At 46.9% G+C, this 8,479-nt stretch overlaps 1 long non-coding RNA gene across 1 annotated transcript; it reads left to right on the forward strand.

The window, feature by feature from the left end:
- The first annotated feature begins 244 nt into the window (after positions 1–244).
- Positions 245–7,914, forward strand: LOC135898843 (uncharacterized). The gene is made up of 2 exons (XR_010563421.1): positions 245–381; positions 7,672–7,914. It is a non-coding gene; the product is annotated as an uncharacterized lncRNA (long non-coding RNA).
- The last annotated feature ends 565 nt before the right edge of the window (positions 7,915–8,479 follow it).

Consider the following 8,479-nt stretch of genomic DNA (forward strand, 5'->3'; position numbering starts at 1 on the left):
CACATGTAAATTCAAGGTAAAGTCGTACGCGTAGGCGGGTAGCAAGAATGCAGACGCTGCTAAAGACATGTTTCTTCTTTACCCAGTTTCTGACTGGACTTGGCCCGCTGCCTTGACGTAACAACCCGCTATCGTGGTGCATCAGATTAATGCTATCGCCCGCACCATGCTGTTGACGGCGGCAGATGACTATCCAGTTTTCGTTTCCATGTTCCGCTTAGAAAGAGCACCAGTGCTCCGTCTGCCCTGGTCAACCACATCACTGATGGCATCACCGGACGTGCTGTATTTAACAGACCGATCATCGACGCGCCTTTCAGTGGGCACATGCGGGCAGAAAGAATGCGGACGCCGCTAAAGACACGTTTCTTCTTTACCCAGGTTAGTGCTTCACATTTCCTTGCATTCTACACGCTCGAGTAATCACCGTTTGCTGCTCGTCCCACGCCCACAAGTTTCGTTACTTTTGGTTGCGGATTGATTTCATGTATTGAAGATGCCACTATTATCCGGTGACGTGAAGCAAAACCCTGGTCCTCCTCACGATGTAGTAAAGAAAGGCAATGCTGACGTACTAGCTGTCATAAAAGCTTTCGCGAGTACGATGGAAGCGCGTCACGCTGAAGTGATGTTTTCACTTGAAGTAAAAGCTAGTCACAAACTGCTGGAAGCACGAGTGTCTGGCGTCACTACGAGGTTAACAACTGTCGAAGGGAAAGTAAGGGCTCTGGAAAGCCCTCCGAATGTGCATGCGACCGATGCTCACCACGTTGATGCAGATATAATGCGAAGTGAAAATGCTGCACTGCAAGCACGGCTTCACGACTCTGAGGATCGCTCGCGCCGTGAAAACTTCATTCTGTACGATCTGAAAGACAATTCTTCGAAAAACCTGGGCTCAGACTGAAGAAGCCATGCGCTCCGTTCTTGCGGATTATCTATCTTTGTAACTTCCTGCGGACGCTGTTTCACTAGCGTGTAGACTTGGCTCTTGTGTCACCGACACAAAATCACCCTTTAGTTGTGAAGTTTGCTTCGTTTAAAACATAGACTTTCGCTTAAACCCCTTTTAGCACACTGATCTAAAAAATCGAATAAACAGGAGCCGTTCTACAGGAGGACATTTGTAAAGCAACGAGGCAGTTACGTAAAAAGCTTAGATTTCGCCAAGGCTACCACTCAGCCCTGCAGCCTAACGTATAATCGATTATATATAAATAAAAATGCTACGTCTGCTAAACAAAAAAAAAACAGATAAAATTCGATAATGTCTGTGAAGTAGATTCCCCTAGCCACATTTGCCTCTGGTAATCGCGTATCTTCAGATTCGCAAGGCATTGCTGTTTCTCCTAGGGCACATGTCTCCGATAATGCTACAACTTCTACAGAATCGCACCCTCATAGCACGCAGACTTGGGAATCAGCGGTCGTTCAGGCGAGGCATATCGGTGACTGTTGATTCCTTCTTGCGAACATCAGAAGCATATTAAACAAGCGTGATACCGCATCATGTTTAATGGACACGTGCGTAGCAGATATCGTTGTTTTAAGCGAGATTCACTCGTCAAGTAAAGTCAAGCAATGTGGGCCATTTCCTTGAGAAAATAAATATACTGTGTAGAGACATTATCGAAGTGACCGATCAGGGGGCGGTATTTTGACTGCCGTTTCGTAGGGCATAAATTCTTACGCTGTCCCGATCCAATCAGTGCTTGAATTTCCTTGTACACGCATTGCCTTAAACCATCACGATGTCATTGCTTGTGCATGTTATCGGCCTCCGCTTTCTTCCACCACGTTCTGTGATTAACTCTACAATTGTCTGAAAAAAAGTTGTCTAGACACCCAAAAGAGCCAATTTTTCTTATGGGTGATTTCAATTTTCCACGTATTCAGTGGAATGATTCCAACGCCGTCGTAATTGCTAATTCATCCGAGTGCTTAGCTTTCATTGACCTCTGTTCTACATTGAACCTTTCTCAGCTCGTAAATGAATCAACTCGCGTTACCCCCTCATGTGTAAATGGGCTAGACCTTGTGCTCACGAACTATCCCGATACTTTCTCTTCCCTAACCCTACTGCCAGGTCTAAGTGATCACCTTACAATCCAAATTACTGTGCCGTCACGCTCGCGCCGCCCTTCGGAACAATCAAAAATAATCCGTGATTACGGAAGAGCAGACTTTCAAGCCATTATTGCTGCATTTCAAAAGTTTGTTGAGTTCTTTCCGCAGTTGTGGGAATGCACAATGTATCAGAAGTGGCGGTTCTTTCAAACGCAAGTTAAAGCGCTCATCGATAAGCACATTCCTCTGCGACGAATATCTAGCAAAGGACGCCCTGGCTCAACCTATTCTAAAAACTCCTACCAAATAAGAAACGCATGTTCCGCCGCTGCAAGAAATTTAATACTGACAAAGCAAGGTTGGCTTATCAGCCTACCGCTGCGTAGTATAAATGTGCCCTCATCCGTGCCAAACACAATTGTTTTCACGCAGTCCCTCCTTCTTTACTTACTTAAAATCCACGCAAGTTTTGGAATATTGCAGTAAAACACGTTGTGGGGCTAGTTGGTGCATAACTTTCAAATAACTTCAAGGAATGAACAAAGACAGGACAATATTATCACAGGACATATCATCGGCATGCGCGAATCCGATAAAGTTCGCTTGAAGAACGATCGAGGGTTCTTTGTCCCAAATAAACAGTGCTGTATCCTATTCAATAACACATTTTCATCATGTTTTATGGCGCAGCTGTTTATGGCTAGCCGATTCGTTCGTCTGTCGCCTGTACGCCGAAAACGCCGCCGGCCAAACCCCATGCGCATGTGCGAAAAACAAGATGGAAAGAGAGGCGCGCGATTAGGCAGCACCACCTAGATAGCATAAGGCATGTTTACTCTAATCCACGACGTTACGGTATACCTGGCCCGAAATTTCCATTGGCAAGGCCTGCGTTATGAAAGAGGTGACGTCAAAATCACTGTTGTCTACTTGGGAGCATCCCCATTAGATTCTATGGCAGTCGTGCTAGGTAAGATGACGTCATGGATCGGAGTGAAAAGGCCTTGTGGTATCTAGGTGGTGTTGGACTAGCTGCGCCAGTAGTGACGTCGTGTCTCTCCGTCACAGCCGAGCGCGCGCGCGGTAGTTTCTCTCCGACTGCGAAATGGATAGGCTACGAGTCATATGGACCCCTGAGGGGCAGGTGGTTTTCGATCAGCAACGCCGCAAGTAGAACCGACAACGAGCTTGTCTACGCCGTGCCGATGCTGCAGCCCGTGCACAAGAACAGGCTCTTGCCGCCGAGCGCAAGCAGCAACTGCATGCTGAGGATGTGGCAGCCTATAGACCAAGCCATAGTTTACTGAACCATCGGGATTAACCCCGTGATAAACACCGGGGTCACACGTTTCAGCTTCGCTGGTTAACTTTCTGTACGGAGTGATTGAGCGGTGATTTTTTTTCACATGTTACACCAATAACCTTTCCTATTTCTTCACCTGACTTCTTACAAATGGACGAAATAGACGTTGCCGAAGAATTTTCCTCAAGACTTGCCAGCTCGCAGCCTCAACGCGCCCTTACACCATGTGCCACTCCTGTGCCACGGGACTCCCGCATGGATGTAATGTTTTCGGTGGAGGAGCTTGAAGCGGCACTAGCGACTTGCAGGCGCTCTTCGTCACCTGGGCCGGACGGCGTTACCTATGCGGCGCTCGCCAATCTTGGGCAGAATGCATGCCTCATGCTGCTAAACCTTTACAACGAGTCTTGGCGCAACGGTTTGGTTCCACGTGAATGGAAATGCAGCCGCTTGGTTCCACTTCTCAAACCTGGTAAATCACCGTTAAACTTGTCATCGTACCGCCCCATCGCTCTGGCCAGCTGCATAGGGAAAATAATGGAACGAATGATTTTGACGCGCCTGGAATGGTACCTGGAAAATTACAACGTGTACCCAGATGCTATGGCTGGCTTCCGGCGTGGGCGCTCATCCATAGATAATGGTCATCGATTTGGTCGCGTATGTTCAACATCAAAAACGGATGAAACGACTCACTGCGGCATTATTCCTTGACATAAAAGGCGCCTATGACAATGTAGCACATTATGCCATTATAGAGGCTCTGATTAAAGCAGGAATCGGTGGCCGCACTTTTCAGTGGGTGTGCAGTTATTTGACTGACAGGCATTTCTTCGTGATGACCGAGGAAGGCGCCACCACTCAACACCAAACTTTCTATGGAGTACCGCAAGGCGGAGTGTTGAGCCCGACGCTATTCAACCTAGTGCTCGTTGGCCTAGTCAGCTGCTTGCCCAACACAGTTCAAGTATCAATCTATGCCGACGACATCTGCATTTGGGCGTCTGCTGTAACACGACTGCAGGTACGAGCACGGCTACGAAAGGCAGCTACCTTAACATCACTGTACTTGCGAAAATAGAACTTGGAGCTGTCTTCAGAGAAATGCTGCCTTGTTACTTTCACTCGGAAGGCAATGAAGCGTTATTCTGTAAGTGTCAATGGACAAGCAGTTGCAAATGCACGTAAACACCGCTTTTTAGGGGTAATTATCGACCGCGACCTATCATGGAGCCCGCACGTTTCGTACCTAAAGAGGAGGTTGCTGACAATAATACATCTCCTCAAGTTTCTCGGCGGAAAGTCATGGGGCACATCGGTGCGATCAATGCTACAGCTTTATAACGCCTTGTTCCTCGGCTTCGCAAGATACAGCCTCCCTGTGCTTGGTAACGCCTGCAAAACAAACCTGCGTGTACTCCAGGGACTACAAGCTCAAGCCCTAAGGACGTGTCTCGGTCTTCCGAGGTGTGCGTCTACAGCGGCAACGATTGTCATAGCTCGAGATCACCCAATAACAACGTACTTTGTAACCGACGCTCTCAGAGCGCATATTCGCCACGTTGCCCGACTACCTTCTCACCACCTTGCCGCTCTACCCGCAGAAAGGCCACACGCAGCTATCAGTCGTATGATTGTTGCCAAGCGCACCTCATTGCCACTGAACTACATGCCTGCAGCAAGACCATCCACACCTTTATGGTGCCTGCATAGACCTGAAGTACGCCTCATCATCCCAGGAATCACTAAAAAGGCTAAAATGCCGTCGTTTGCCCTGAAGCAGGCCACATTACAACTTATACATGAGGTGCACAGCGGCCGCGTACACGTTTACATCGATGGCTCGGTCACATCTACAAGTTCAGCTGCTGCTGTGGTGATACCAACAAGATCCATCGAAATACAGCTAAAAACGTCGCATGTATCACCAACGACAGCTGCTGAACTGGTAGCCTTGCGTGCGGCTCTCCATTTCATTCAGGAGGAACCACCGCATGCATGGTCAGTCTTCTGTGATTCCAAGGCAGCCCTACAGAGTGTACTCTCAGCACTGCGCCATGGATCACATGAACAGCTCGTCGCAGAGATCAGAGAAGTACACCATCGCATAGTTGACGAAAGACACGATATCATATATCAGTGGTTGCCTAGTCACTGTGGCATACACGGCAATGATCGAGCAGACGCAGCTGCCCGATCTGCCCATGACGGCGTCAGGTGCGTTGCCATTCCTCTTTCGAGAGCCGACGCAGCGAAAAAACTTGCCGTACTGGCAAACGACCTGACATTAGCTCAGTGGAATTCATCCGATTTCACAAGTGCACGACTTCATACCCTGGACCCTACTTTACAACTCCGTATTCCGCCCGAGCTTCCACGACGCGACTGTACCCTTTTAGTTCGTCTATGGCTTGGAGTAGCATTTTCAAATGCGTACTCCTTTCTTATCGGAATGTCCACCAACCCACTTTGTGACTTCTGCGGGTGCAATGAAACAATCACGCACCTTCTTTGTGAGTGCTCTCGTTTCAACCAGCAAAGAGCAGTCCTCTCAGCCACCCTAGACAAACTGGACAAGCGCCCACTGTCAGAAAACAAGATCCTTGGACACTGGCCTACGCGAACATCAGCGCGATCGGCTATGAAGGCGCTGCTGCGGTACTTAAAAGACACTGGACTTTCTGACAGATTGTGACTTCACTGTGTGACTCAGGATTGTACGGTGCACTGCATCACAGTAGGAACGCCTTTGCGGGCTGCGTGACAGTGCCCACAGAAACAGTTTGTGTGTACGTGCGTGTGTGTAGTTTTTTTTTAATCCTTCTCCCTCTCACCAATCGCATCCCCTTTCCCCTCCCCCAGTACAGGGTAGCCAACCGGAGATAATCTCTGGTTAACCTCCCTGTCTTTCCTTTGCCTTTCTCTCTCTCTCTCTCTCTCTCTACAAATGGACGGTTTTCTTGTCGACCGGGTAGGCATTTCTAAACTCATTCAAGTTGCGAAAATTTCATCGTCAGCTGGTACCGACGGTATTAATCACAAGTTTCTGAAAAGCAACCGGAGTTATTCATCCATTACACTGTTGTATATCTATTCGCAGCCATAGCAGAGTGCACGTTCCCGGATGACTGGAGGGTGAAAAAGGCGGTTCCGGTGCACAAGTCTGGTGACATTCATAGCCCCCACAACTACAGACCTATTTCATTGTTGTCAGTTCCATGCAAGTTGCTTGAACACATAATATATTCTAGCCTAATGTCTGACCTCGAAGTGAACTGTTTCTTCACACCTAATCGGCGTGGTTTTCGCAAATACCACTCATGTGAAACTCAACTGCTCACTTTTACTAACGATTTGTTTTCCATTTTGGATTGCTCATGCTTTGTGGATTGCATTGTGTTTTTAGATTTCGCGAAGGCATTTGATGCTGTCACATCGATTACTACTTTTAAAGCTTAGTAAACTGAATCTTGGTACTAATCTGATGAGGTAGATCGAGGGATTTTTGCAAGGCTGTACCCAGTACGTTACAATTAATGACTGACTCACCTGTACGCCTCGTAACATCCAGACCCAAGGCTCCGTACTTGGTCCTCTGCTTTTCCTAATTTATATTGACGACCTTCCTTATTCCACTGACTCGCAAATTAGACTCTACGCTGGTGATTGTGTATTATACAGACAAATATCTGAACCTTCTGCTGAAGTCACTCTTTAATCTGACATGGATAACATCTGCACTTGGTGTCAAACCTGGTTTATGAAACTAAATATTGCTAAGTGCAAAGTAATGAGAATAACGCGTGCGCCTAACCAGCCTTGATGCACCTACTTCCTTAATAAGTTCCCTTTAGCTTCTGTCTCTTATTATAACTATCTTGGCGCATACCTTACCGCCAACTTATCATGGAAAACGCACGTTGAATATATCACTAATAATGCTAATTGAACATCTGGTTTCTTTCGCTGTAATTTTCCCCTGGCTCCTGTGCCCCTAAAACTATACTTCTATATAAGACTCTTGTGCGCCCGAAAGCAGAGTATGCCTATTCCGTTTGTGATCCCTACACCAAATCGCTCTTACAATTTTTCGAACCAATCCAAAATCTTTGTTTGTTTTACACTTCCTAATTATTCTCGTTCAATCACTGTAACGCTTATGAAGAAAACATTGGATCTACCTGACCTTTCCTTACGCCATCGTATTTTTCGTTTATGCATCTTTCACAACATATATTTCAGCAATAAAGCTCTCAAGTCATCACTTTTTATTACTCCTCCTTACTTTTCATCCCGCATAGACCACCGGTTCAAGTTGGCGTGCCAAGCTGCAGGACAAGGCTTTGTTTTGGTTCGTTTGTTCAGAAGACCAGCGTGGACTGGAACCACTCTCCCGCCTCCGTCGTGTCCATCACAGTACCCGAAGCCTTCAAGTCTGCTGTATATTATCATCTTCATTAATCTGCCTTCCACACATGTATTCTTGACCATTAACCATGCAACGCCGAACGGCCTTGAGAGCAAATAAATGGAATTAAATGAAACTATGTGTACCCCATTTTTACTAATTCTTTCATGCGCCTCGCGGGCACAACCTTTCTTATTCCTCTAGGATGTGACCTTTAGGTTTTCGGCAGGATGTCACCTGGATGTGAACTTCGTGCTACTGTGACCTTTAGGTTTTCGGCAGGATGTCACCTGGAGGTGAACTTTGTGGTACATCTGTGTGAACTTGAGTGCTAACGTATATAATACAGAGTGCCTACAGTAACTGTTTACATAGTGCATGCAGATATATCCGTACTATGCGTTAGCCACTGGTAAATTCAAGGAAGTCCCTATGTGTACCACATCTTTACTCATTCTTTCGCATGCCTAAGAAAACAACCTTCATTAAAATTCTTGTAGGATGCCTCCTTTGTGCTTACGGCACGGTGTTACTTGGAGTGAACACAGTAACTTCGTGTTGCACATCGCACTAACGGATATATCTGTACTGTCTTAGCCACAGGCGGAATCAGAGAAAACTCACTGACTTGTAGTAGGCGTCTTTCATGTTCATCGCAGGATGTTACCTTCATGCATGCTGCGTTTGGCATACAGCTTAAG

This window comes from Dermacentor albipictus, unplaced genomic scaffold, assembly GCF_038994185.2.
Source record: "Dermacentor albipictus isolate Rhodes 1998 colony unplaced genomic scaffold, USDA_Dalb.pri_finalv2 scaffold_23, whole genome shotgun sequence".
Classification (NCBI taxonomy): domain Eukaryota; kingdom Metazoa; phylum Arthropoda; class Arachnida; order Ixodida; family Ixodidae; genus Dermacentor; species Dermacentor albipictus.